The following is a 27,365-nucleotide window of genomic DNA, read 5'->3' as shown; positions in this document are numbered from 1 at the left end:
TAATGTCCCAACCTCAAAAAAAACAAAAATAAAATGCAGGAAATATAAGCCTGTGACAGCTTTAACTGTTTTCTCTGAGGAGGAGTCACCAAACTGCAGGGTAATTGGGTTTGTTCTGCTCTAGTTGCCATCCAATTCAGTCTGGAATTTCCAGCATTTTACAGTCTTTCCCATTTGAGGTTTATGACTTGCTCAGGTTTCTGTTTGGCTCTGTGATCCTGGCCAATATTTCATAAGAGTCACACAACCATATTGCATGAAAACAGACCCTTTGGTCCAACCAATCCAAGCCAACCATGTTCCCAAGCTAAACTAGTCCCACCTGCCTGCCCCTGGCCCATGTCTTAGATTAGATTAGGTTCCCTGCAGTGTGGAAACAGGCCCTTCGGCCCAACACGTCCACACTGACCCTCCGAAGAGCAACCCATCCAGACCCATTTCCCTCTGACTCATCCACCTATTTAACATGGCCAATTCGCCTGACCTGCATATCTTTGGACTGTGGGAGGAAACACCCCCAAATATTTTTTATTCATGTATTTGTCCAAAATGTTCTAACTGTCCCCACATCCACCACTTCCTCTGGAAGTTCATTCTGTACACAAACCATTCTGTGTGTTAAAAAGTTTCCCCTCGTGTCCTTTTTAAATATTTAAACCACATAAAAGCAAAGATATATGCTCCTTGATACTTCAATCAGTACACTTTAATACAGTTATCCATACATTTCAATGCAATTATCCACATTGATACTCAGAACTCATAGCTAGAGAATTCCTATGGGGAAGAAAATCTTCTCATCTCTTTCTGAAGCGGCCCCCAACCCCTATTATTAAAATTTAGCCCATGTTCTCAAACTGGACAGGAGTGAGCAGGTTATTCTGACAGGGTTAGATGGCTGGTGTGGATCACACATGCTAGCACAGACAAGAGGGGCCGAATGGTCCTTTGTGTGTGTGTGAGAGAGAGAAACCTGTACATATTTGCCGGGCATTGTGACTTGCCGTGTAAAATCTCCACCGAATAAGACGTTGCAATCTTTAGATTTCATTGGGAAACTCTGTTCCAACGTGAGTCGAGAGGAGCGTGGGCTGGAGGGGGTGGTGGGAAAGGAAAAAAAAATACAGCAGACGGATCTGAACGGTGTCCTGGCGTTTGCCTTGAGTTAATTTTGGTTTTTGGGGAGGGTGGCGGGGGTGGGGTGTTACGGTGCGAATGGGTGAGCCCTGAGGGCTGGTGAGGGACAGGGAGCCACAGGTGAAAGGAACAGCAGGAACCCAGTACTGTCTAGGAAGTGGGAGGTGAAATCGGACACTGAGAAGGGGAGGGAGAAGGGTTGCTGCCTTTAAGGGTTGTTGATCCACACTCAAGACACTGTCTCTCTCTCTCTCTCTCAGTGCGGGATACGTACACTGCCACCTTGAATTACAGGCACACATCTGTGGGGCTGTGTCCCAGTGAAATAACAGGTGAGCTCTGAAAATAATTGTCTTATTCTAACTGGAAAAGTAAACATTCATCCTCTCCTATCATTAACACGCCTTTTAGTTTTCAGGAACGTAGCAAATGCTGGAGGACAGCTTAAAATAGTAACGTGCATTTATCAAAACATTGACTTTGCTAATCATAACTTCACCGTTTACTGCAAATATCTTATAAAAACAAAACATCTTGCTTTTGGTGAGCAGATGCCAAATTTGTTATCACTGTCACACTTGGATTTTTTTTTCCATTGTAGCAGCATATTTTCCAAATGAGCCGCATTTAAAGTTGGCATTCTCAAATAAGTGACTTTCTGTGTTGTGTATGTCCCCCCGTCCCCCCACCTCTCCGCAGCGAGACAGAGCAGGAGCTCTTGGATCCGTGACCGCTCCTGCTAATGTTCTTGTTTTCCCTCTAGCCGAAGTCCTGTCTCAGCTCCTGTCTTAAGGATGATCAAGTGTACAGCCGCGCCGCCCCCATAGATATCGGTAGTTGCTCTGCACCTCCTGACAGTGTTGGACACGGACAGCTTATCATAGATTGTACTGTTCCTCCTTTCCCAGCAGAATACGTTCCCAGGTAGAGCAAGGAAGAGACAACAGTTTTTTTTGTGCTCAGAACTCCCCGTACCTGGATTGTTCAATCGGTTCTCCTTTTCTATTTCTCTCTCTCTCAACTTACACCTGAATTTCTCACTTCTATCTCTCTCTCTCTCACTCTTCTACTGCTTACTTGTCCCTCTGACTGACCCTCCCTCCCCACTCTCTCTTCCCCTGCTCTCTCCTTTTCGTAATTCTGTTAAACAGCCCCATGGGATCCAGGTGACCAGGTTGTGAAAGAATGGGTTTTCCAGGTACAGGTCCCTTGAGGGTGCAGTCACAGGTAGACATGGTCTATATGGACTTCAGTAAGGCGTTTGACAGGGACTGGTTAGCAAGGTTAGAGCACATGGAACACAGGGAGAACCTTATAGGATAAAAGGTCGGCACAACATTAAGGGCCGAAGGGTCTGTGCTGTGCTGGACTGTTCTATGTTCTAAGCTTGGCTTGAAGTTAGTTATGCTGGGGGGGTCATGTTGATTTTCATTCTGTGACTGGCAGTGTGCTGCAAGGTTCGGTGCTGGGTCCACAGCTTTTTGTTATTTACATAAATGATTTGGATGTGAATACAGAAGGTATGGTTAGTACGTTTGCAGCTGACACCAAAATTGGAGGTGCAGTGGACAGCAAAGGAGGTTAGCTCAGAGTACAACAGGACCTTGATCAGATGGGCCAACGGGCTGGGGAGTGGGCAGATGGAGTTTGATTCAGATAAATGTGAAGTGCTGCATTTTGGAAAGGCAAATCAGGGGCAGGACTTATACGTTTAATGGGTACGACCCTGGGGAGTGTTGGATTAGTGGTGCTGGAAGAGCACAGCAGTTCAGGCAGCATCCAAGGTGCAAACAAAGAGACCTTGGGATGCAGGTGCAAAGTTCCTTGAAGGTGAAACTGCAGGTAGACAGGGTAGTGAAGGAGGTGTTTGGTAGGCTTGCCTTCATTGATCATTGCATTGAGTACAAGAGTTGGGAGGTCATGTTGTACTGGATCTTGGCTGGGCTACTTTTGGAATATTGTGTGCAATTCTAGTCTCCCGCTATAGGAAAGATGTTGTGAAACTTGAAAGGGTTCAGAAAAGATCTACAAGGGTGTTGCCAGGGTTGGAGGGTTTGAGCTACAGGGAGAGGCTGAATAGGCTGGGGCTGTTTTCCCTGGAGCGTCGGAGGCTGAGGGGTGACCTCATAGAGCTTTATAAAATCATGAGGGGCATGGATAGGATAAATAGACAAAGTCTTTTGCCTGGGGTGGGGGAGTCCAGAACTAGAGGGCATAGGTTTAGGGTGAGAGGGGAAAGATTTAAAGAGGACCTGAGAGGCGATTTTTTTCACACAGAGGGTAGTGCGTGTACGGAATGAGGAAGTGGAGGAGGCTGGTACAATTGCAACATTTAAAAGGCATCTAGATGGGTATATGAATAAGCAGGGTTTAGAGGGAATGCTGGCAAATGTGACTGGATTAGGTTGGGCTATCAGGTCGGCATGGACGAGTTGGACCAAAGGGTCTGTTTCCGTGCTGTACATCTCTATGACCCTACGATCCTATGACGAGAGAAGAACAATAAATGGTGACCCAGCCAGTGATACCTACCTTCAACGAGTGAATAAAAAGTGATCAGTTTGCCCCCACCCACATCCCATTCCAGCACTGACCCATCTGGGTCAGGGGTCATTTGAAGGGTTGGGTGGCTGGGTGACATAGGAGAGGGTGTTATGCTCTCCCTCCCACTGCCTCGAGTCCCTCGATGTGTTCCGTGCCCTGTCTGAGGGACATAGACAGGGTAAATGGGAAGAAACATTTCCCCTTGATGTAGGAATCAATGACCAGCGGGGCAAAGGCGCAGAAGGTTTCAAGGAGATGTGAGGAGAGTATTTTTCACCCAGAGGGCGGTGGGAATCTACCAGCAGCGGTGAGAGAGGCAGAAACCCTCATCACATTTAATAAGTATTAAGATGGGTGCACTTGTGATGTCAGAGCTATGGAGCGAGTGCTGGAAAATGGGATGAGAATGGTCAGATACCCCCACTGAATGTCAGGGGGTGGGTGTTAGCTTATTGCAGATAGGCATTGCCTGGCACTTGCTAATTGTCAAGAGTGTGGCGCTGGAAAAGTACAGCAGGTCAGGCAGCATCCGAGGAGCAGGAGAAGTGACATTTTGGGCAAAAGCTCTCCCTCATTCCTGATGAAGGGCTTTTGCCCGAAATGTTAATTCTCCTGCTCCTTGCCAGGGTCCCAGGTTCGATTCCAGCCTCAGGCAATTGCCTGTGTGGAGTTTGCACTTTCTCCCCGTGTCTGCGTGGGTTTCCTCCGGGTGCTCCGGTTTCCTCAGGCAGTATCACACTCTCGCCTCTGAGCGCCAGTATCTGCAGTTCCTCACTTTCATCTATTTGCTAACTGTTTGCCATTTGGCGTAGATCAGATGGGCCAGAGAGTCTTTCTCTGTTCTATGACTTCATCACTTACTCCATTTACATTGAGCCAGGGTCTCCCATGAGAGGTCTGGGATGGGATGGGAGGTTTGGGGTTGGTGTGGGAGTGGGGTGTAGGGAGGGGGGATGTGTGAGGAGCAGGGTTGAGAGTCTCCTGAGACTCAAACCGAAATCCTCATGGTATTTGTTGCTGCGATCGAGATCTGAGTGCAGCAGTAGAGGTCAGAACGGAAAGGGTCTGGCTGTGCCCAACGAGTGCCCTAATCCTGGGTGTTTCGACTCCGGTGAGAATACTCCAGATGGATCACCTTTCCAGCTCCCAGATTTGGAGGATCTAGTGATCCCTAATTGTCGGTGCTTCTCCAGTGTCTGAAGGTTCATGTTATCCACACCATGGGACAGCATGCCGGCTCACTGGTTAGCACTGCTGCCTCACAGCGCCAGGGACCTGGGTTCACTTCCAGCCTCGGGCGACTGTCTGTGTGGAGTTTGCACATTCTCCCCGTGTCCGTGTGGGTTTCCTCCGGGTGCTCCGGTTTCCTTCCACAATCCAAAGATGTGCAGGTCGGGGTGAATTGGCCATGCTAAATAGCCCATAGTGTTAGGTGCATTAGTCAGATGGAAATGGGTCTGGGTGGGTTGCTCTTCGGAGGGTCACTGTTGAGCCGAAGGGCCTGTTTCCACACTGGAGGGATTCTAACCATTCCAAACAAATCTAACCTAATCATGTGCAGGTTCGGGTGAATTGGCCATGCTACATTGCCCATAGTGTCCAGGGATGTGTAGGCTAGGTGCATTAGTCAGAGGTTAATATAGGGTAGGGAAATGGGTCTGGGTGGGCGACTCATCGGAGAGTCGGTGTGGACTTGTTGGGCTGAAGGGCCTGTTTCCACACTGTAGGGATGCTAATCCTAATTTTAATTCAACTCTGATGCTACAGACACATGGAGATCACTGCTAGTGCCCACCCCCCCCGCCTCCCAAAAAAAAAACACACAACGTTCGTCTCAGGTTTGGTTCCCAAATACAATTGTCCTCGTGTTTGGAGGGGCAGATTCTCAAATCTGAGAGTAAGGTCTCTTACACCATAAATGAGGGAGGGACTCTCAGAGAAACCTATAAAATCCTAACAGGACGAGACCTGGTAAGCACAGGAAGGATATTCCCAATGACCAGGGAGTCCAGAACTCGGGGAGGGGGTGGGGGGGGGGGTCACAATGTAAGGATACGGGGGAGGACTGAGATGAGGAGAAATGTCTTCACTCAGAGAGTAGGGAGCCTGTGAGATTCTCTGTCATTGCTGGCTAGGCAATATTTATTGCCCAGAGGGCAGTTTGAGAGCTAACCACATTGCTGTAGGTCCGTAGTCACATGTAGGCCAGACTAGATAAAGATGGTTGTTTACTTGCCTAAAGGATATTAGTGAACTAAATGGGTTTTTGCAACAGGTCAACAATGGATTCAAGTGCATCATTAGACACTTAATTCCAAATTCCTTTTTATTGAATTCAAATTCCACCATCGTCTGTGGTGGGATTCGAACCCTAGTTTCCAGAACATTCCGCAGTCGCTAGACTAACAGTCTTGCAATAGTATAATAGGCCATCACCTCAAAAGTGATCTGACTTAAAATTTGATGGTGTCTTATTGGAGATGGTCATTGCCTGGCAACAAGCCAGGATGTTGTTCGCATCTTATTGTATTTGAACACAGGCTGCAGAACGCCATTGGACAGTCTAATGCCAGGAGTAACTTTGGTGGTGCCTTTGGGAGGGTCCCACCTCAAAGAGGTGTTTGAGATGTCGGCTGAGATGCTGCTTTCCGTGGAATCGAGCAGCTTAAGTAAAGAAAATGACTTGCTCATTCTGACCCACGTTTAAGAAACTGAACTCTTGTAACTACAGGCAGCAATCAATGATATTCAGCAATGACTGGAGGTGAGGGACAGGGAATTATGTAAAGCATATATTACACGGGCGGCATGGTGGCACAGTGGTTAGCACTGCTGCCTCACAGCGCCTGAGACCCGGGTTCAATTCCCGCCTCAGGCGACTGACTGTGTGGAGTTTGCACATTGTCTGCGTGGGTTTCCTCCGGGTGCTCCGGTTTCCTCCCACACTCCAAAGATGTGCAGGTCATGAATTGGCCATGATCAATTGCCCGTAGTGTTAGGTAAGGAGTAGATGTAGGGGTATGGGTGGGTTACGCTTCGACGGGGCGGTGTGGACTTGTTGGGTCGAAGGGCCTGTTTCCACACTGTAAGTAATCTAATCTAATGTAAGTAATCTAATCTAATATACTGTGATGTTTCAGGGTGATGTACAAGATGCTAAAGGGGAGAAGTGGGCAGCGTGTTTGCTTTGCTAGGAGATGCTTGCACTAGGCGTCAGTTGCTGTTTAAGAATCAAGGGATGTCCATTTAAACAGAGGCAAGGCTCACAAAATTCTTTCAGATGGTCATGAGCTCTTAGAATCCACCTCCTGAAAAGGGGTGGGGGGGTTCAGTCTTTGAGTATTTTTAAGGCAGAAGTAGGTAGATTCTTGTTCAGCAAAAGGGGATATGAAAGGTGTGGGGTTGGGGGGAAATGTGGATTTGAGGTTATGATCAGATCGATGTGTTTGAGAAACAGGGTGCCATGGTGGCTCGGTGGTCAGCAGTGCTACCTCACAGTGCAAGGGACCTAGGTTCAATTCCACCCTTGGGCGACTGTCTGTGTGGAGTTTGCACATTCCCCTCATGTCTGCGTGGGTTTCCTCCTGCTGTCCAAAGATGTGGAGGCCAGGGTGGATTGGTCTTGGGAAGGTGTCCAGGGATGTGCAGGCTAGGTGGTGTAGCCATTGGAGTTACAGGGATAGGGCAGGCCTGGGTGGGATGTTCTTCAGCCGGGGGGGGGGGGGGTATGGTCAGCAATGGGGGTTCTATGATCTGTCGTATTGAATGGCCAAGCAGATTGACCTACTCTTGCTCCTTGGTCATATGTTCATAGCGTTGCTACACTGACATTGTCTTAAAGTAGATTCAGAGCAGAATTTTCGCAACCAAAGATTGGAGGGATGCATGTAGACAATTCTTCGAAGTTTACATCACATGTAGACAGGGTGGTTAAGAAGGCATTCAATTGCCTTCATTGCTCAGACCTTTTGAATATCGGAGTTGGGACATCATGTTGAGGTTGTACAGGACGTTGGTGAGGCCTCTTCTGGAGTACCGTGTGCAGTTCTGGTTGCCCTGCTATAGGAAGGTGATTATTAAATTGGAGAGGGTTCAGAAATGATCGACCAGGATGCCAGGTATGGAGGGTTTGCATTATAAGGTAAGGATGGATAGGCTGGCACTTTTTCCAATGGAGCATAGGAGGATGAGAGGTGACCTTGTAGAGGTTTATAGAATAATGAGGTATGGATAGAGTTAACAGTAGTTCTCTTTTCTCTAGGATGGGGGATTTCAAGACCACATTAGCGACATTTAAGCGCCTGCTGGACATGCACATGGACAGCTGTGAATTGAGGGGTGCGTAGGTGAAGTTATTTTATTTTACATTAGGATTAATCCTCGGCACAACATCGTAGGCCGAAGGGCCTGTTCTGTGCTGGACTTTTCCATGTTCTAAGACCATGGGGGAACATTTTTAAGGTGAGGGGAGAGAGAGGTTAAAAAAAAGGGCAAATGTTTTACACGGAAAGTGGTTTGCATGTGGAATGAGCTCCCAGAGGAAGTGGTGGATGTGGATACAGTTACAAGGTTTAATATATGCTTAGATAAAAGCATGAATGGGAAAGGTTTGGAGGGATTCGGGCCAGGAGCAGGCAGCTGGGACTGGTTTAGTTTGGGATTATGGTCGGCACGGACTGGTTGGGCCGAAGGGTCTGTGTCCGTGCTGCATGACTGTATGATTCTATAAGAAACAATGCAAACCTGAATTGATATTTTTTACTGACTGAAAGTGGAAGATTTAATGTTTGCGCCTCATTGTTCCCATAGCATGTGATTGTTTAAGTAATTTCCATTGGTGTTTGTAAATTGTCTTACCGCCAGAACAGCGGAGATGGAGCTGGTTAAGTGGACGAGTCAGAGCTCATTTCTTGTGAGTGGGAAAGGGAACAACATAAAACGCTTGAGAAACCTTTCTGTATGTCGTATCATGTCAGGTAAAAACATGTGCAATTTCTCCAGAGGGGAAAAACAATGAACCAAGGACTAATTAAAAGAGGAATGGCCTACTGCTGCCCTTCTAGGGGGGTAATTCTCCAGAACTCTGCTGGGGTCGGTCAATGGGAGATGTCTCTGGCAGAGAGGGCCAGACTAATGCTTTGTATTTTTAAAAATATACTTTATTCATTAAAAAAATCTTTATACGTACATAGTCAGTAGAGCAGTTCAGTTCTGTGCATTCCCTGCTTGCAGAATAATCAAAATCCCAAGACATTTCTTGCTTGTACCAGACTATATTTATATACAGTTGAGGCACCGGGAGGGTCCAATAGCTGAATGGACCCCCATTGTACTTTGGTAGAAAGATCTCAGTCAGTAGTCTTTTCCCACTGCGTCTTGGCGGCAGCTACCCCACGTTTGAGTGCATCTCTCAGCACCTTGGAGTGTGCCAGTCTGCAACACTGGGTTGAGGTCAACTCCTTGTTCTGGAAGACCAGCAAGTTTCGGGCAGGGCAAAGAGGCCCTTTCACCAAACTGATGATTGTCCAGGGACAGCCAATGTTTGTCTCAGTGTGCATCTCATGCAACAGAGCGTAGAGCACAGAGTCACAGAGCTGTTCGAGATGAACATCACCAATAACCACTGCCTCTCCCTCCAGACTTCCTTTGCAATGGCACATTCCAGACAGGGCCAGGCTAATGCCCTTGTGATCATAGAATCCTTTGTGTGGAAATAGGCCCTTCGATCCAACAAGTCCACATTGACCCTCTGAAGAGTATCCCACTCAAACCCATTTCCCAATACTCTACATTTACCCCGATTAATACACCTAACCTACACATCCCTGAACACTATGGTAATTTAGTGCGGCCAATCCACCCTAACCTACACATCCCTGGACTTTGGGAGGAAACCCACACAGATACAGGGAGAATGTGCAAACAGATGGTTACCTGAGGCTGCAATCGAACCCAGGTCCTTGGTACTGGGAGGCACCAGTGCTAACCACTGAGCCACCGTGCCACCCCACATGGGTTCGAAACCCACTGGGGCAACCAGCATTTAAAATACATTAATCAATAGAATCTGGAATTGGAAGCTAGTTTCAGTGACGGTGACCTTGGAACAATTACTGAGTGTTTTAAAAACCCATCTGTGTCACTAATGTCCTTCAGGGAGGGAAATCTGCTGTCCTTACCCTGGTCGGGCCTACACATAACTCCAGACCCACAGTGATGTGGCTGACTCTTAACTGCTCTCTGAAGTGATCTTGTCAGTCACTTAGTTTAAGGGCTATTGGGAATGGATCATGAATTCTGGCTTTGCCAGTGAGACCCACATCCCATGAAGGAATAAGTTGAAAGGAAAGGATTGCATTCTCGGAGTACTGTGGCTGAGATGTTAGACTGAGAGTTTATCTCACTGTCCAGTGATCGTCTTCAGAAGGCGCTGGGAGGATTTTCTGAAAAGGCAAATCAAATTTGAAATTTGAATGTCGCATTGAATCAGAATGCCTTAAACAGGCAACATCTCCTCGCTCACACTAATGTCCCCAAAAGGGGCTGTTCAAACCCATAACAATAGAGAGTCAGAAGCAATCTCCATTAAGGTGAATCATTCATTGCTCATATGCTAATCAGAGACAAAAAAGCATTCAGTTGTAAAAATTCTGTTCTATATTTTCTATGAATTAGTGCAGCAGTAGGCCATTCAGCCCTTCAAAGTCAAAGAGTGTGGTGCTGGACAAGCACAGCCGGTCAGGCAGCATCCAGGGAGCAGGAGAATTGACATTTTGAGTATGCTCAAATCGTTGACTCCCCTCCTCCTCAAATGCTGCCTGACCTGCTGTGTTTTTCCATCACTGCACTCTCGACTCGGATCTCCAGTGTCTGCAGTCCTCGCTTTCACCCATTCAGCCCCTCAAGCCTGGTCTGCCATTCAAGAAGATTACATGTTACTGTTCCAAATCCCACATTCTCAGCTACCCTTTCATTCCTAGTTAATTGTTGTGTATCTGGAGTCCCATGTTGGCCAGATCGGGTAAGGAGGGCAGATTTCCCTCTCTGAAGGACAATAGTGAATCAGTAGGGTTTTTCTTTTGTTGGAAAAGATGACATTTGAAACACAGTCACTGTTAGACTAATTTTCTGTATGAAAGTCAAATTTCATAGTTTGCAATAGTGGGGTTTGAACCCTTGTCCCCAGAATTAGGGGCTAGATTACCAGCCCACTGCTTATCACCTCTATATTACCAGGTCCCTATTGCACAGGCCAGATGGCTCCTGACTGAAAATTGTGGATGAGCAGACTCTATTCCAAGGTATTTGCCTCTTAAAATAAAACAAAAGAAAAATTGAATCAGAAATTCCCAGGAATTTGACGCAAGTTCAAAAAATGCTAGGAATGCGAAATAGATCCCTTAACATTTGAGTCCAGGGAACAGATTCATTTCATAGAGTCATTGAGTCACACAGCACAGAAACAGACCCTTCGGTCCAACCAGCCCATGCCGACCACAATCCCAAACTAAACTAGTCCCACCTGCCTGCTCCTGGCCCATATCCCTCCAAACCTTTTCCTATTCATGTCCAATGTCTTTTAAATGTTGCAACTGTACCCTCATCCACCACTTCCTTTGGCAGTTCATTCCATATACAAACCCACTCTGTAAAAAACAACAGTTGCCCCTCATATCCTTTTTAAATCTTTCACTACCCACCTTAGGAATGTGCCCCCTAGTCTTGAACTCCACCATCTTAGGGAAAAGACCCTTACCTATGCTCCTCATGATTTTATAAACCTCTATACAGTCCTCAACCTCCAGTGAAAAAAGTCCCAGTCTATATTTTTATAACTCAAACCTTCCATACCTGGCAACATCCTGGTAAATTTCTTCTGAACCCTCTCCAGTTTACTAATATGCTGCCTATAGCAGAGTGACCAGAACTGCACACAGCTCTCCAGAAGAGGCCTCACCAACATCCTGTACAAACTCAACATGGCGTCCCAACTCCTGCACTCAAAGGTCTGAGTAATGAAGGCAAGTGTGGATCGATCAGTACATCTTAAAGAGTTAGCCGAAAGTGAGGTCTGCAGATGCCTGAGATCAGAGTCAAGATTAGAGTGGTGCTGGAAAAGCACAGCAGGTCAGGCAGCATCCGAAGAGCAAGAAAATGCAGTGCGGCAGAAGGTCAGGATTATTTTATTTGCAGTCACTATCAATTTGTTAGACTAATTAGATTGATAATCTGTTGTTTATTGAATTTACAGAAGTGTCCTTTTGATATCAATGCAATTAATACACAGAATGGTTAGCCAGTTATTTCCCCACTGCCTGAGGAAGGTTATGTTATCAAATGGAACATTTGGAAGTCATTCCGAACGTGATGTTTGGATAATGCCGCGAACTTCAGATTACAGCAGATAATTCCTGTTCTCACTTGAAAAGTTGGTGCGGAATTTAGAAATGCAGAACGGTCAAATTTGATTCAGCGAATATCACGTCGGTGAATTGAAAGCATTCTTCCTATATTTGTATCTCATGGTTTCCTCCCTTTTGGAAATGTTAATCATTCAAAATGTGGGAATTTCTTTTTTTTAAAGTACCCATGAAAGAGATAATTTTGTGCGTTCTGAAAGTCGACTCCACTGTAACCTTGTTTAGTGACATTCTCACTCCTATTTCCCTCTTTCATCAGTTTTTGGATCCTATTTGACCTCCCCAATTCACTTCTTGTTTTTTCTGTCCTATGGCTATACTGTGTTTAGCTGTAATGTAACTTTTGTTAAAATTAATTTCTCTATTCTGTAATTAAGGATTGTACCAAAGTACCCTCAACCTCAGATGGTGCCATGTGTAGGTGACATGGTTAATCTATGACTGAAGAAGCTGTACCCAGCTACCTTTGTACCTAAGATGGCGCCATTAGTGGCGACTTAGCAACCTTTAATTTGAATACATGTGACAATGAAGCCAATTCAATTCAATTCACTTGTCTGTTTGATTCTGAGACTGTACATCAGATTGTAGAGCAGGAATAGGACATTCAGTCCCTCGAGGGCTGAGTTTCAATAGGATCATGGCTGCTCTGTGACCCAAGTCCACATGCCTACCTTCCCCTTAACATCTTACTTTCACCAAAATCGATCAATCTCAGGTTTAACTTCAACAATTGACCGGTTACTGTCTGGCGAAGTGAGTTCCAAACACCTAACCCTCTGTGAACAAAAATGATTTTAGTCCGACAATACCCCCCCCGACTTGATTTGCATTTTAACCCTTCATCCTTGACACCTCAAATGATAGTTACTCTCAGTTTACCCACTTGGTTCACTTTAACCTTGAAAGCTACCAACAAATTACTCCTCATCTATCACCTTAAAACCCGTTCACCACTTTACACATTGCCACCACCACTAATGCATAGTGGCAGTGGTGTTAACCATATACAAGAAACCTTACAACTATCTAGAGTGTGGTGGTGGAAAAGCACAGCAGGTCAGGCAGCTTCTGTGGAGCAGGAGAATCGAGATTTCGGGCATAGCCTTTCATTAGGAATCCCGAAATGTCGATTGTCCTACTGCTCGGATGCTGTCTGACCTGCTGTGCTTTTCCAGCACCACACTCTCACCTCTGATCTCCAGCATCTGCAGTGCCCACTTTCTCCTAGCACTACAGTGGGCAGCACAGTGGCTCAGTGGTTAGCACTGCTGCCTCACAGCACCAGGGTCCCTGGTTCGATTCCAGCCTCGGGCAACTGTCTGCGTGGAGTTTGCACATTCTCCCCGTGTCTGCGTGGGTTTGCTCCCACAATCTAAAGATGTGCAGGCCAGGTGAATTGGCCGTCCTAAATTGTCCATAGTGCTAGATGCATTAATCGGGAGGTGGTGGGTTATCCTTTGGAGGGTCGGTGTGGACTTGTTGGGCCGAAGGGCCTGTTCCCACACTTTAGGGAATCTAATCTACAACAATCACCAATGTTCCTCGGACAGGAGCTTCTAAGACCTTCACTCCTGAGAAGGACAAGGGTGGTATGTACACAGGAATACCACCTGCTGGAAGTTCCCTTCCAAACTGCATACCATTCCAACTTGGAAATATGTCGCTGTTCCTTCAGCTTCACTGGGTCAAATTCCTGGAATTCCCTCCTGTGACAGCTTTCCACAATGCAGCTCAATGACAATTAGGAATGGGTGATAACCAGCCAGTGTTGTCCATGTTAAAAGGATGATCCAAACAGATGTAATGCTAACTTGTGTGACTCTTGGTGGAAAACCACGTTGAATTCTGGTCTCCCTGCCCCAGGAAAGATGTTGTGAAACTTGAAAGGGCTCAGAAAGGATTGACAAGGACGATGCCAGGGTTGAAGGGTTTGAGCTACAGGGAGAGGCTGACTAGGCCGGGGCTAGTTTCCCTGGAGCGTCAGAGGCTGAGGGGTGACCTTATCGAGTCACACAGTGTAAAATGAGAGGGGAAAGATTTAAAAGGGACCAAGGGGAAACTTTCTCACACAGAGGGTGGTGCGAGGATGAAGTGAATTGCCAGAGGAAGTGGTGGAGGCTGGTACAATTGCAACATTTAAAAGTAATCTGATTGGGTATATGAATAGGAAGGGTTTAGATTAGATTACTTACAGTGTGGAAACAGGTCCAACACCACCCGCCGAAGCGCAACCCACCCATACCCCTACATTTACCCCTTACCTAACACTACAGGCAATTTAGCATGGCCGATTCGCCTGACCTGCACATCTTTGGACTGTGGGAGGAAACCGGAGCACCCGGAGGAAACCCACGCAGATACATGATTTGAAGATGCCGATATTGGGCTGGGGTGTACAAAGTTAAAAGATACCTGGTGTTGTGTGATAATAGCTGGTGGGATTTAAATTCAATGAATAAGAATCTAAAACTGACAGCTAGCCCCAACCACGTTAGCCATGAAACCATGACCAATTGTCACATCAGGCTCATTGTGTTTCAGAAGTTGTATGAGTAAGTGGCCTATTTATCTCAAACACGCCCTGAAGTTTCACTCCCCACGAGAGCCACCTGACCCTCTGATTCCTTCAATATTGCCAGTGAGCAACCTTCGACTTTTCCACAACTGAATGTTATGGAATTTTACACATTTGGGTTAATTTGTCTTAAGTGACACCTGGGCCATTATGGCCTCAGATCAAATCAGTTGGCATTTTGACTGCTTCTGTGGTCACCAACTGACGGCTGAGTTTGAGGTCAAGCACACAAGTTCAGTTGACACTTCAGTACAGTCCCTAAGAAATGCCTCATTGTCAAAGATACCTCCTTACAGAATTGAGGCACTCTCCACCCTGATTAGAGGGTTGCTACGGATACTTGTAGCACCATTTAAGGAAGAATGTCTGGTGGATGCCTACGGTTCAACTGACCAACCACCGAAATCAAATCAAGATCAGAGTGGTGCTGGAAAAGCACAGCAGGTCAGGCAGCATCCGAGGAGTAGGAAAATCGACGTTTCCTGATCGACCCTGATTCCTGATGAAGGGCTTTTGCCAGAAATGTCGATTTTCCTGCTCCTCGGATGCTGCCTGACCTGCTGTGCTTTTCCAGCACTACTGTAATATCGACTCAGATCTCCAGCATCTGCAGACCTCACTTTTGCCAGGTAGGGAGTATAATCTAAGACACTAATGCCTACCCTTTACATCGAGTGGACTAGAGAACATGGAGTTGGGAGTTGTGGGGTAACTGTACCGAACTCCGGATGGAACTGATAGCATTGTGTTCTGTGCACTGCACCTCAGGAAGGACTGACTGATCTTGGTGGAGTTGCAGTCTTCCAGAATCACACCGAAACAGAATTTTAGAGTAATTAGAGATGTACAACATGGAAACAGATCTTGTCCATGCCGAACGGAGATCCTAAACTAACCTAATCCTAGTGACTTCCAAATGTTCTGTTTCATAACATAACCTTCTTAAGGCAGCAGTGGAGTAACTGGCTGACCATTGTGTGTCTTACTTGTATTGAGTTGCCAGCATTTGGCCCATATCCCTCTATACCAGCCCTTCTCAATGGAGGCCATATGGCCCCCTTAGGGGCCCTGGCACATTTGAAGGGGGCCACAGACTGAAAACTGTGAGAGGGGGAGCCCCAAGAGTTTATGTGAGCCCTGGTAACTGAACCGATGAAATACTCAAGCAACAACCTTCATTGGAGTCAACAGTTTCCCTCCCATTTATAATAACTTTCTATTTATAGTAGGATCCATTTGACGTACAATCCATCCAAGTTGAGGCAGAAAATCAAGGGAGTTTTATGACCTTCAGAGTTATATAACTGTGATATAACTGCCTGTTGTTTTTGGATTTTTGGATCAAGAGTGATCTGCCAAATAAATTTCCAACACTGTGCGGAAAATGCCCAAATATTTTTTATTGCCTTTCCCTCGACATATTTGGTTGAGAGCGAATTCTGCAAGGTAGTTTCCTTGACAAAAAATCCAGGAACAGAAAGGGTATCGCAACAAGAGGCGACCTCCAACTGTCATTGTTGGATTTGGAGCCCGATAGTGTGAAACTTGCAGAAAATCACCAAGCTCAAGGATCGCATTCGGCCTGAGAGATGTTTAATTTTATAAAGTCTCGTTTTGAAGTTTGTCCAGTATGTCAGAATGTACATGTTTCTTGGTGTCCAGTAATAGATGATTTTCTGTCCATCTGGTCATGTTGTATCCCTCTTTGAAAAGGGGAGCCCTGGAACGTGAGAAGAGCTCCTGGGGTGGGGCTGTGGCCAAACAAATGACTGAAAATCACTAATCTAAATGGGTGGCACGGTGGCACAGTGGTTAGCACTGCTACCTCACAGCACCAGGGACCTGGGTTCAATTACCGCCTCAGGCGACTCTCTGTGTGGAGTTTGTACACTCTCCCCGTGTCTGCGTGGGTTTCCTCTGGGTGCTCCGGTTTCCTCCGGTGGGGTTAGAGACCCTAGCCTCAACTTGCTGGCCTAGGCCCCTGGATTATTGGTCAACAAGGCCATCATCTCTCCCTAATGTGGCCTAGTGCTTGAATTATAGAAGGATAGTTTGCAGTTTTAGCAAGTAATCAGGAAAACTAAATAGGACATTGTGCTTTAGAGTGAGGGGAATTGGAAAAAAAATCATTATCCTCCAGTTTTACAGAGCCCGCATCGGGAGTACTGTTTATGGTATTGATCTCGGAAGGATACTAATATGTTGGATGAAGTTCAAAGAAAATTTTCTAGACCAGTCCCTGGAAGGAGCGAGTTATGGGGAAAGGCTAGACAGGCTGGGCCAGTATCCTCTGGAATCTGGAAGAATCAGAGGTGATTTAATTGAAACGGATAAGATCCTGAGGGGAGTTGACTCTGTGGATGTGGAAAGGATGTCCCCTTCTTGTGGGAGAATCTAGAACCAGGATACAACGTTTAAAAATAAAGATCGCCCATTTAAAACAGAGATGAGGATACAATTTTTCTCTTTGGAATTCCCTTCCTCAAAAAGCATTGGATGCAAAATCTTTAAACATTTTGAAGGCCCGAGGGAGATGGATTCCTGAGGAGCGAGGGAATGAAAGGTTATCGGGGAATGTAGAGTTGAAGAACAAATCAGATCAGCCACGATTTTATTGTATTGGGCGATCAGGCTTGAAGGGCAGACTGGCCTCCTCTTATTCCTTGCTCATGAGTTTCCTCTGCCCCCGGTTCGTGGGACCGAAGGGGTAACTTTTTCACACAGAGGGTGGTGCGTGTGTGGAATGAGCTGCCAGAGGAAGTGGTGGAGGCTGGTACAATTAAGCATTTAAAAGGCATCTGGATGGGTATATGAATAGGAAGGGTTTAGAGAGATATGGGCCAAATGCTGGAAAATGGGACCAGATTAGTTTAGGATATCTGGTGGGCATGGACAAGTTGGACCGATGGGTCTGTTTCCGTGCTGTGACTCTCTGACTCTGTGCTCTATCCGACGTGTTTTTTTAAAAGCACTTTTCCTTTGCTTTAGTGGAAGTTTACATATTGTTTGAGATTTTTCTTTTTGTCAGGGTGTGTTTAAAGATAAAGGCGTTACGTCCCTTTGACAACTTCGAAATAGTCGCGAAGTGGAGATGACATAAATATGCGATTTTGCAAATTAAAAACAGGGCGAGGCCATTTGGCCCTTTTAGCCTATTCCAACACTCGGTAAGCGCATGGCTAATCCAGTACTGGCATTGGCTGCTCAGTTGGCATCAACAGCAATTCATCTTCATTCGAGAGGTATTTGTGAGGTCTTTCTGTGCACAGTTTTCCCCCATTGCAACATGGACAACACTTTTGGAAAGGGCGTTGGCATCTTTTATTTGGCTCTGTGCAAATTGTGAATCTTTCTGCTTTAGATCCTGTTCTCACCAAACAATCACCACACGTTTACCAAGAATAGTCACTGGCTATTAATCAGGCAGGGGAGCATAAGCTAATTTGACCCTCTCTGACTGTTGCATCACCCCTGCAATGTCACCCTGTGTGGATCAATTAGCAATGGTGGCGATGGGTCCTCCACCTGAAATTTGGCCACCCTGAAATGTTAAGTCCAATTTATAAACGAGAGAAGACTGAAATGTGTTACTTCGAGGCCACAACACAGTCTCTGAGCGGCTGGAGAAAAGAAAATAATGCAAATGCCCAGCAGATCACCTCTTCTCCCCTTCACTCTTCCTTGTAGCCAAGACAGGAGCAGACATCATAGGCCCAAGTGCTGCTCAAGGCCTCAACTTGAGCACGACAGGCATCCGAGAGCACCAGTCATTGAGCCCTGATGCACTCTCCAGTTTCCCTGTCCCAGACCTTGGCCCAAGGGCCTGTGTCCAAAATGCATCCTGTTTTTCAGGCCTTCGATCTAGTCTGGTGTAACAAATGGACAAGGAACAAGAGGAGGACATTCGGCCCATCAAGCCTGCACCCCTATTCAATAAGATTGGGGCTGGTCTGATTTTAACTTCGACTCGACATTCCCGCAGATCCCCTGATAATCTTTCACCCCTCATCAAGAATCTCTCTCCCTCTGCCGTAATAATATCTAAAGATCTTGCGTCTACTGCCTTTGAGGAAGGGAATTCCAAAAAATTCACATACAGACAGGGAGGGTTAAGAAGGTGTTTAGCACGCTTACCTTCAATGCTCAGACCTTTAAGTATCGGAGTTGGGACGCCATGTTGAAGTTGTACAGGACATAGGTAAGACCTCTTCTGAAATACTGTGTCCAGTTCTGGTCACCCTGTTATAGAAAGGATATTGTTAAACTGGAGAGGGTTCAGAAGAGATTTACCAGGATGTTGCCCCAGATTGAGGGTTTGAGTTATAAGGAAAGGCTGGATAGACTGGGACCTTTTTCACTAGAGCGTAGGAGGTCGAGAGGTGACCTTATAAAAGTTCATAAAATCATGAGGGGCATAGATAAGGTGAATGGCAGATGTTTTTTTCCCTAGAGTGGGGGATTTGAAGACTGGGAGACATTTTTAAGATGAGAGGAGAAAGATTTATAAAGGACACGAGGGCAACTTTTATTTTCAGAGTCGTGTGTGGAACAAACTTTCAGAGGACGTGGTGGAAGTGGGTACAGTTATGAGGTTTAAAAGACATTTGGATAAGTACATGAAGAAGAAAGGTTTGGAGGGATATGGTAAAAACAATGACTGCAGATGCTGAAAACCAAATACTGGATTAGTGGTGCTGGAAGAGCACAGCAGTTCAGGCAGCATCCAACGAGCAGCGAAATCAACGTTTCGGGCAAAAGCCCTTCATCAGGAATATAAGGGCCAAGTGAGGGCAGGCGGGACTAGTTTAGTTTGCAATCATGGTCAGCATGGAGTGGTTGGACTGAACGGTCTTTTTCCCATGCTGTATGACTATGACTCACATCCCTCAAAGCAAAACTGTTCCCTCATCTCTGTTTTAAATTGGTGTCCCTTATTTTTAAACATTGCCTCCTCGTTTTACAGTCTCCCACAAGAGGAAACGTCCTTTTCCCGTCCACCCAGTCTTGTCCTCTCAAGGTCATTTCTGTTTCAATTAAGTCATCTCTGATTCTTCTAAACTCCAGAGGATGAAGGGCTTTTGCCCGAAACGTCGATTCTCCTGCTCCTCGGATGCTGCCTGACCTGCTGTGCTTTTCCAGCAACACACTCTCAACTCTAATCTCCAACATCTGCAGGCCTCACTTTCATCCAGAGGAGACAGGCCTAGTCTGTCCACCCTTTGCCCATTAGGTATTCCAAGCATTTTAGGGATTGGTCTAGTAAATCTTCTCTGAATTACTTCCAATGCATTAACATCCTTCCGCAAGTACTGCACATGCAGTGTCACCAATGCTTTGTACAACTGAAGGATAAAATATCCCGTTCTTGCATTAAATTTTGTAACAAGTTTCTATTAAGCTGAGTTAAGAAATTTCGCAGGGATGTACTGTGCTGAAAAATAAACTATGCCAAAGGTATTTGATTGGACGGAGAGCTCAGAGCAAATGAAGTCATTAACAAAGGGCCAAATGCAAAAACTTTGCAGGGAGTGGTTACAAAATAGTCAGGAGCAGGGTGTGTGACAAAGGAAGGGCAAGATGATTAGAGAATGGCTTGAACAGAAAATGTGGTTTAGATTAAAATGGCTGATTTGAGCTGGAAGCTGAACTAGTGTACACAGGTTGAAGAAGGTCAGTTTTGTGCTTGAAACTGGGAGCAAGCGAAAAATTGGTCAGGGTGAAGAATGTCGTGAACAAATAGAGTGGGGAGCCAAGGTGGGGATCAAGAAAACGGCAACAATTACATTTTAATTGTCAGTGAACATAAATATCTTTGGAAGAAAATGAGTAATTTGAGCTGAAGAAGCAAAGTTCTGGGCTGCTAAGGCAACATGTGGCACAGCGTCCCCTAATGGTCAGAAGCCTGCATTGACAGTGTGACGGACAAAGTGTTTACATACAGTTTCAATCTTGATATAGGATTAAGTGGTGGATGATATTGCCCTGGTTATGGACACTACAGAGAGCACCATCGACCACAACTTTCCTACTTCCCAACGGCTCTATGAGTTTTCTGCCAATGTGTGGTGAATAATTGGAAGATCTGCACGAAACTGTTCTCTCCTCTGTGTTTTATATTATAATTCTTGATGGGGGGGACATTGTTCTCATGCAGTCATGGCACTGTGAATAACAGATATACAGTGTTGCAAGACGTTATAGAGATATAGATATTAATATTACATTGATGCATTGAATTTCCCTAATTCACTACAAGGTTGCCAGTAGAAGTCTAGTAATTATACAGTCATAGAGTCGTAGAGATGTGCAGTATCAAGACAGCCCCTTCAGCCCAACTCACCCATACCGACCAGATATTCTATGTTAATCTAGTCCCAATTACCAGTGTTTAACCCATATCCCTCTAAACCCTTCCTGTTCATATACACAGATATACATCAATTCTCCTGCTCTTCAGATGCTGCCTGACCGGTTGTGCTTTTTCAGCACAACACTCCTCAAACCCCATATCCCTCTGAAACCTTCCTATTCATATGCCCATCCAGACGCCTTTTAAATGTTGTAATTGTACCAGCCTCCACCACTTCCTCTGGCGACTCGTTCTGTACACGCACCACCCTCTGGGTGATAACGTTGCCACTTAGGTCCCTTTTAAATCTTTCCACTCTAACCTTAAACCTATGCCCTCTAGTTCTGGACTCCCCTACCCCGGGGAAAACACCTTAGCTATTCACCCTCTCCGTGCCCCTCATGGTTTCATAAGTTTCTATAATGTCACCCCTCAGCCTCCGACGCTCCAGGGAAAGCAACCCCAGCCTCTTCAGCCGCTCCCTTAAGCTCAAAACCCCCCCAACTCTGGCAACATCCTTGTAAATCCTTTCTGCATCCCATTCCAGTTTAACAACACCTTTCCTGTAGGGTTACCATAGATAAGTTTTGTGATAACAATGTGAGATGAGGGGATTAAGAGCATGTGGCATGTGGATGGATGGAGTTAAGATCCAGATCAGCATGCTCTGATTGAATGGGGGAACAGTATCAAAGGGCCGAAAGGTTGTCTCCTCTCCTTATGTGTCCTTTAATAATGCCTCTATGTTCAGTTTTGCAGTGGAGGTTACTAACTGATTATAGTATCAGTTTCGACTCCTGTTGTTTGCTACTTGCTCTTCCTCCATTTTGGAAAAGATAGCAGGTTCTTGCAGTGAGACATATGCTGAGGTATTTCACCACAGGTACAGGTATGGAAGGACAGATAAACAAAAGCCTAGTCCACGAGATGGATTTTAATGAAGAAGGTAAATGTGTAAAGGAGAAGGCAGCTTAGGAAAAGGATTGGCAAAAGTGGGATCTGAAGGCATCACTGGTACTGGTGAGGCTGCAGTGTTCAACGGTCCAACTGATCTGTGTTTGAGTAAGTTAGTCTCCAAAGTCCAGGTTCAATGCACGGTGGGAGTTGAGTAGCCAGAGACCAAACAGCATCCAAGGAGCAGGAGAATCGACCTTTCGGGCTTGAGCCCTTCTTCAGGCTCATGCCCGAAACGTCGATTCTCTTGCTCCTTGAATGCTGCCTGAGCTGCTGCGCTTTTCCAGCAACACATTTTCAGCTCTGATCTCCAGCATCTGCAGTCCTCACTTTCTCCTAGCCAGAGACCAAACACAGGGACATTACGTTAAAGCCATTGAACAATACAGAGGGAAAAAGGAAAAAAAGTTGTCCAAGTGTTGGCAAATGGAGCAAGATTAATTTCGGATAACTGGTCAGCATGGACGAGTTGGACCGAAGGGCCTGTACATCTCTATGACTCTAAATATTCGATAACCATTCTGTAAACAGTCAGTAGCTTTACCGAGTCCCTATGAGAAACACAACACACCTGGGGGCATTTCCAATGGGAATGACAATAGAGCATCATGCACTTCCATTGAGTTACTAAGACCATTCAGTGGAATAACAATGTTACATTTCATGTTAGGCTCACCATGTATTTAACATGCATGGAAATCTATCATTTTGATGGGTCAGGTGGCAATACAAATCAAAACATTTTGAGATATTCTGTTTCTAAAAACTGTGCTTTTACTTTCAAAGATGTTGTGAGGGGCACAGCAGGCTCTATAATTTGTTATTGATGGCTTATAAAGACTGAACCTCCCATGTTGGGTATCTTTTATCAGTTAGATGTTTGCAATTACGAAATAACTTTCAAACGTTTTATGTGAAAGTGAGGATTGCTGTATTGAATGTGAACTTCAGTGAAAACTGTTTTATAATGTTAAAAATCACGCAACACCAGGTTATAGTCCAACGGGTTTAATTGGAAGCACTAGCTTTTGGAGCGACGCTCCGTCATCAGGTGGTTGTAGAAGACACAACTGTGAGACACAGAATGTATAGCAAAAGTTTACAGTGCGATGTAACTGAAATTATCCATTGAAAAATACCTTGATTGTCTGTTGAGTCTTTCATCTGTTCAAATACCAGGATGGTTTCACTTCTTTCATGTGTAAATCACAAAACTCCAAATCATGACTGTTTTATAACAGTTAGCATATCTTCAGAATATGCCAAGCTATCTTTAAGTGCAGCACAGGATAGTGACGGACTAGTTGGCTGACTTAATCCATGCTGGTGTATGGGCTTCACAAAAACCTCTTCCTTCCCATTTCAACACAGCAGTATCTATTTCATTTTCCTTTGTGTGTTTTTTTTTGAGCTTTAATCTTAAGAGGTTCCAGAAATGTAGAGGGATCTAAACAGGCAGGAGTTTTACTTACCAATACATTCATTGCCAACCTAAGTATAGAATAAAGACAAGAGCAGTACTACTGTATGGCAGTGGTGTAGGGGAAACAAACAAAAAATTGAGATAACTTGCCAATTTTGCAAAGGGAAAAGGGTTAACCAAATGCATGCAGGTGGTGGTTTGGACTTTGACAAACTGGACACTGTACAGTTTACCCTGAGTTCTGATGAGCTTTCTACTGCTTACAAAGCCTCCTAAATCCAGGACTATCTGCACTATCATGATCAATGTTGCAGGCTTGCAGAGATTAGCCATTAGAACATTGGGTTTGCCACAAGAGAATTGATTTGGTATCAAATGCCCATTGCTAACAATTTCTTCCGAGTGCTATTACAACATCAAAGCTAACCTCTACCTTCAGCCCAGGAGTGGCACAGCTGGATAGCACAGCTGCCTCACAGTGCCAGGGACCCGGGTTTGATTCCACACCCTCATGGAGTTTGCACATTGTCCCTGTGTCTGTGTGAGTTTGCTCTGGTTTCCTCCCACAGTCCAAAGAAGTGCAGGTCGGGGTGGATTGGCAGTGCTAAATTGCCCATAGTGTCTGGGGATGTGCAGGCTGGGTGGGTTGGCCAAGGGAAATGTGGGGTTATAAGATGGGATGGGGTGCTGTTTGAGGGTCAGTGTGCACTTGATGGGCTGAATGGCCTGCTTCCACACTGTGGCGATTCTATGATGGTCACTTCTCGATCATCGAGCAACTGTTAAGTGTTTGATGTTATGAGGCAGCCATCTGCTAGCAATTAGCATCTCCTTATGAATACCTTGCTGGGCATGTGTGACTATGATCACAAGGTGCTTTCACAGTGTAGCCCAGGACTTGGCCCAAATCCTTTTCTGCCGTTAGCCCTTTGGATTGAGTTGTACTGTGGAGTACAGCCTGTACACAGAGTCTTTAACCTGGGGAGACTGTGACCCTCCACAATCCAATAATTGGTATCACCAAAGCTAAGCGAAATAAGGAGTGATCTAGCAAACCAGAAAACATTCTTGCTCTTATTAGATGTACCAAAAGGACTAACAGATTGATAATTAACTTGTTTGGCCACTTTATAACACATTTTCCCTGACTGTCAAGTCCTGGAGTGGGACTTGAACTCAGAGATTCTGTTCCAGAGGTAGGGATGTTGCCTACTGTCCCACAGGAACTTTGCCGGTCGAGAGAGATAGTGGGGGCTTCTGGATTCTATGCATGTAGGAATTCCCTTACTGGAGCTCACAAGCAGGATGAATAAAGGGGCGAGTTTATCCTGAAGAGATACTCCCCCCCTCCTTTTCACCTCAGCAATAAAGGGCTGCCTCATAAGGACCTACTGGGAACCCTCTCAGCCCACCATCGATTAAAGGTCACCTCAAGACCTCAACTCCCAACTGGCCTCAACACCTGCCTTTCCAACAGCTGGGAACAGAATGGAAGAGATCTAGAAGGCCCTTCAGCCCATCAAATCAGAAACAACCACCTCACTATTTCCCAGCACTTGGCCCATTGTGTTGGCACGGCAAGTGCACGTCTGAACATTTCTCCAATATGATGAGGCCTTTTGCTTCTCCCAGCCTTACAGACAGCAATTTCCAGATTTCCACCACTCTGAGTGAAAAAATATTTCCTCACATCCAGTCTAAACCTCCTGCCCCTTCCCTTAAAGCGTTGCCCCCTGCTCATTGATCCCTCCATCCAGGGGTAAAGTTTCTTACTCTCTGCCCTGCCTTTGCATCATTTTATCCACCTCGATCGCGTCCCTTCTCAATCCCCTCAGCTCTGAGGAAATCAGTCTCAGTCTGTCCAATCCCTCTTCATAACTGAAACCCTCCAGGCCAGGTAACACTCCTCTCCAGTGTGATCACATCCCTCCAGAACTGCATATGATGCAAAAGAGGTTGGTTCTTTGTCTAGGGAGTTCAGACAATCTGCCGACCATTTTGGGAGTTGGGGGGGGGGGGGGGGGAGCGGTTCTATTTGCCCAACCTAAGGCCGGTTGGAGGCAAGAATGGGGGACAAGGGTGTGGTGAGCAACTCTGGGACCCACAAGATGCTGGCCTCTGATTGGCCAGCAGCATCTGGTGAGGCAAGACTTTAGCATCGAGGTCTGTGAGTCACCGAGAATCTCACTGGTCACCTCCCGAGTACCTGACTGGAGCTCAATCTGGTGAGACCTCCCAGTGGGGACAGGGAGTCAGTTGCAAGTGAGCACACCTGTCCTTCACACACCCAACATCGGCCTCCACAATCCAATCTCACCAAAGCTAAGAGAGATAAGCAATAGTCCTCAAGAACTCAAAATTCCTCCAATTCTGGGATTTACTTCATAAATCGCTCTGTTTCTCTTTCCTCTCCTTGTAAATCCAGTTGTTTGATTGCCAGCTTCTCTGACCCGATATCCAATGTTGTGAAGGAGCGGCGATTAAATCTGTTCCAGGTGTTATATCAGTGTAAGTTGGCTTTGTTTGATTTTGTACATTGCGTCCAGATGATGTTGTCCATCAGTTGTCACCCTGTGTCCTGAGGAGAAGGCGAGACAGCTCCTATCAGGGACAGTAGCTCAGTGCTACACAGATCACTGGGGGGAGTGGTGTTGCAGGCCAGAACTCCCAGTTCAAGTACGTTCTAAAAGTGATGTTATCCACTTTGGTCGCAAAAATAGGAAGGCAGGTTATTATTGGAATGGTTGTAACTGAGAGGGAGGAATGTTTGGTGAGACCTGGGACCCCTCGTGCATCAGTTGCTGAAAGTAATAGTTAAGATCTTAGGAAACAGAGAGTTCACAACCCAATACATGGTAGAATTCTCTGATTAAAAAGTTAGTCATGTGGTCATTGTTACACAGGCCCACCGAGGGCGTGCTGGTGCAGCAGGCAGTAGAGAGGCACACGGGTATGTTGGCCTACTTAGCGAGAGGATCCGAGTCCAGGAGCAGGGATGTCTCACTCCAATTACACAGGGCCTTTGGTGAGGCCACACCTGGAGTATTGTGTGCAGTTCTGGTCTCCTCATCTGAGGAAGGATGTTCCTGCTATGGAGGGAATACAGTGAATGTTTACCAGACTGAATCCTGGGATGGCAGCCCTGACGTGTGAGGAGAGGATGAGTTGGTTGGGATTGTACTCACTGGAGCTTGGAAGGATGAGGGGGAATTCTCGGAGAAACCTATGAAATTCTAACAGGGGCCACACAGGGTAGATACTGGAAGGATGTTCCTGATGGTGGGGGGAGTCTGGAACCAGGGGGTCATAGTTTAAGGACAAAGGGTAAACCTTTTAGGACTGAGATGAGGAGAAATGTCTTCACCCAGAGATTGGGGAGCCTGTGGGATTCACTCCCACAGAAGGTGGTTGAGGCCAAATCATTGTGTTTTCAAGGAGATAGATATAGCTCTAGTGGCTAATGGGATGAAGGGATGTGGGGGGACGGTGGGATTAGGATATTGAGCTTGATGACTGGCCATGATCATATTGAATGGCGGAACAGGCCTGAGGGGCTGAATGGCCTACTCCTGCTCCTATGTTTCGATATTCATATGACCGTGGAGTACCCTTGGCATACAGCGATTGACAAAACACCACTCAGTGAGGATCCATTAATCCCGTAAATCTGCTTAGAATTTTTAACCCTTGGTCTTGTCACTTTTACGATGAGTTGGTTGCTGTCAGTTTCTGTGAAACTTGGAACATTTCCGTGGAGAGTGCGTCAAACTGAAAGGGACCATTAAAGTATGTCCGCACTCTCAGAAGTTCAGAAAAAGCCAATTTGACTCTGTCTCTCGCCCTCTCGAGGCCTGTCACAAGAAACAAGCAGCTCCTTTGACCTTCAATCTGACAAATGCGTCCTCTAGGCTCCTCCTGGTGAATCAGTTGCACAGAGCCTTTGTCGTGAAGGAGATAAAG

At 45.9% G+C, this 27,365-nt stretch overlaps 1 protein-coding gene across 1 annotated transcript in view; it reads left to right on the top strand.

Annotated features, from left to right (window-relative positions):
* Positions 1 to 1,357: 1,357 nt before the first annotated feature.
* The window catches only part of LOC140454355 (gremlin-1-like), a 106,346-nt gene continuing 80,338 nt past the window's right edge, over positions 1,358 to 27,365 (top strand). The window contains exon 1 of the mRNA XM_072549061.1: positions 1,358 to 1,469. The gene's annotated coding sequence lies outside the window, so the exon portion shown is untranslated. The remainder of the gene's footprint in view (positions 1,470 to 27,365) is intronic.

The sequence above is a fragment of the Chiloscyllium punctatum genome, chromosome 29 (assembly GCF_047496795.1).
Source record: "Chiloscyllium punctatum isolate Juve2018m chromosome 29, sChiPun1.3, whole genome shotgun sequence".
Taxonomy (NCBI): Eukaryota; Metazoa; Chordata; class Chondrichthyes; order Orectolobiformes; family Hemiscylliidae; genus Chiloscyllium; species Chiloscyllium punctatum.
The sequence above is the reverse complement of the archived record's forward strand: the minus strand, read 5'-3'. Positions and strand labels throughout refer to the sequence as shown.